This window comes from Lolium rigidum, chromosome 7 (assembly GCF_022539505.1).
Source record: "Lolium rigidum isolate FL_2022 chromosome 7, APGP_CSIRO_Lrig_0.1, whole genome shotgun sequence".
Classification (NCBI taxonomy): domain Eukaryota; kingdom Viridiplantae; phylum Streptophyta; class Magnoliopsida; order Poales; family Poaceae; genus Lolium; species Lolium rigidum.
The window spans coordinates 184,689,332-184,692,386 of NC_061514.1; positions in this window are offsets into that span (position 1 = coordinate 184,689,332).

Below are 3,055 nucleotides of genomic sequence, written 5' to 3' on the forward strand. Positions count from 1 at the left end.
TGCTGGTCTTTGGTGCGGGCGACGCCGGCAAAGGACCTGCGGCGGAAGGCGCAGGACCGACGAAGTCCACGCGCCCGGCCAAGCCGCCGACCGAGCGCGACCAGGTGGCAGCAGGTGCATCCGCGTCACCACTGGAGACTCCTCTCCAAGCGGCCATGAGCGTGTTGGCTACGCCCATCGCGCAAAACATCGACCCGGCAGCGGCTCAGGCGGAGCTGGAGGCGCAACGCCAGAAGTTGCTCGCGAACGGCGTCGAGATCGTCCGGGCGCAGCGCGAGCTGAACCTGACCCTACGTGAGTACAACTCTGCCCATGGCTTTGCTTCTGTTAGCGCTCAGGCCGCCAGGATACCGGAAAACCGGCTTAGAGCTCGTAACTTAGACCAGGATCTGCGTAAAGAGATTCTAACCGGAAAGAGTACATCTGCATCATTGAGCATCGTAGAGAAACCTAAGTACAGCAGTCCGGATAAAACCATCAAAGCTGCTAAGGCTGCAGTAGAGCTGTGTGAGTCGCTTTCCGGAGAAGCTTTGGCAAAACAGCAAGAGCGTGTTAGAGAGTTGCTTGAAACCATCGAGCAGCAAAATGCTGAGCAACTTGCTAAGCTGAACAAGGCTGCGGCTTCAAAATCCGCGCGTTCAACAGAGAATGCCGGAGCAAGTCCCATGGGCAGGCATCGTCCCCCCATCCGGACAGAAGGAAAGAAAAAGAAGTGAATGTGCAGCAAATGACTGTGTACGATCCGGTTCTTGCCGGAAAACAACAAGCCGGGCGACACGAGGCCGGTAGAAAAAGCCAAGGGGCAGCTCGCGGCTATGCCGGAAAGGGCAATGTCGGGAATGATTATGCCGCTAGAGAAGAAAGCGGCCAAAACTGTCGTTCGCCAAGAGGAGCGTATATGGAGGAGGAAGTGCCCCCACCAAGGTACCGGCAGGCAAGGGCCACGGTACCGGAACGTTACGATGAAGCTGATTCAGGAATTGAAAGAGGTGCAGCCTACCGGAACCCTTTAGGGACACTGTTAGGAGAAAGATGCCTACCAGACCAGGATGCGAGGCACATGCTGGATAGGATGTATTTATCTGAAATGGTCGAGGCAGAAGGTCCTCCGGGTCCCAAGTATTTTGGCCCACGCATCATGAAAGAAGAACCACCAGTTCGCAACTTCACGTTGCCCCGGGACACAAAAACATATGATGGCTCAACTAAGCCGGAAGACTGGCTTGCGGTTACGTGACCGCATTTTATGTTGCTGGTGGTGGAGGAACCGTTATCGGAGGAGGAAACCCGCGATAGGCCATAAGAATTGTACCGTCTTTCTTGGTAGGGCCGGCACGTATCTGGCTAAACAACTTGCCGGCAGGAAGCATAAATCGCTGGTTGGACTTTGAGGAAGCCTTTGTGAGCAACTTCAGCAGTACCTACCGAAGGCCAAACAGGCCCCAGCAGCTCGCTTTGTGCATGCAGCGTCAGCATGAAACAGATCGGGATTATCTGACCCGGTGGAACTCCATAAGGAACTCTTGTGAAGAAGTAATTGAGGCACAAGCCATTGCTTGGTTTATCAATGGGTGCAGAAGAGGTTCACCGCTGTGGCAAAAGCTACAGAGAAACATGCCAGCTACTTTGGCAGAAATGATATGAGTGGCGGATAACTATGCGTTGGGAGATCCAATGCAACCGGCGGTACAAGCTGAGCCGGAACAAACAAACCAGCCTCAGCAGCGACAAGAGCAATACCGGGATAACCGGCACAACAAAAGAAGGGAAGATTTTCCGGATAGAAGGTATGGGCAACAAGTAGCCGCGGTGCAGGATAATTCCGACGCCAGCGGAAGCCAGAGGCAAAAAACCGGATCGCAGCCGTGGGCGGGTCCTAAAAAATAGTGGGTTCAGAAAAAGCCATGGGGCCAGAAAAAGAATTGGCAAGAACATGCGAAGTATACCATGGAATCAGCTATGGACCAACCTTGCCGGTGGCACACTCCGAATCCAGCTCATCCGTCAAATCATCTGACGAAGGACTGTTCTTGGACCAAGTACCTAATGCTGAAGGGTGCGGTAAAAGATGCACAAGCACAGGGCTGTACCACAATGCTACCACCATCGCAAGACATGTTGCACCAACACCAACTACCACCACCACCACCGCTTACCGGAGCAAACGCTTTACCGGTACAGCCTCAGCCAAACCGGCAGCAGTACCAGCAAGTCCATCAGGGTGGGAGAAGGCAATGGCCAACCACCTCCACCGGAACCTTTGGGTCGGAATGTTTCCAAGGATCCGGACGTATGCTGTGTCGTGTTCGTTACTGAGCCAACAGCCAGGCAAAGCTTACATCGCCGTTCCATGGAAGTGAACGCTGTAATGCCGGCGGTACCAAAATATATGCTGTGGTCAGATCAGGAAATCTCTTGGTCGTTCAAGGATCACCCCAAGATAATGCCAAATCCGAGTGGCTATGCTCTTGTTGTAGACCCAATCATGCATGGGCCAACGACTCGAGTCAAGTTCAGCAAGGTGCTGATAGACAATGGGAGCATCATAAACATAATGTACCGGCACACCATGCATACCCTGGGAATCACAGAAAACATACTACAACCAACTCACACAACCTTCCATGGAATTGTTCCGGGACTGTCCTGCTCACCCATGGGAAAAGTCCGGGTGGATTTCTCATTCGGAGGACGTGATAATTGCCGGGTGGAAAATGTTCTGTTTGAGGTGGTGGATCTAGACAATCCTTATCATGCACTGTTGGGGAGACCAGCATTGGCATCATTTATGGCCTCAACTCATACGGCATATCTCAAGATGAAGATGCCGGCACCTCGTGGACCCTTAACTGTGGTGGGAAACTACAAGGTCTCACTGGAAACTGCCTCCGCCGGATCAAATCTGGCAGAATCGCTGGTGATAGCAGAGGAAAAAAGAAGGATGCAAACTGTGGTTGCACTGGCTCAGTCGTCACAGTTGAGCTTAGCGGCAATGAGTGGCAATTTGGGCGCACTGACTTTCAAGCCAACTAAAGAGACAAAGGACATCGTGTTG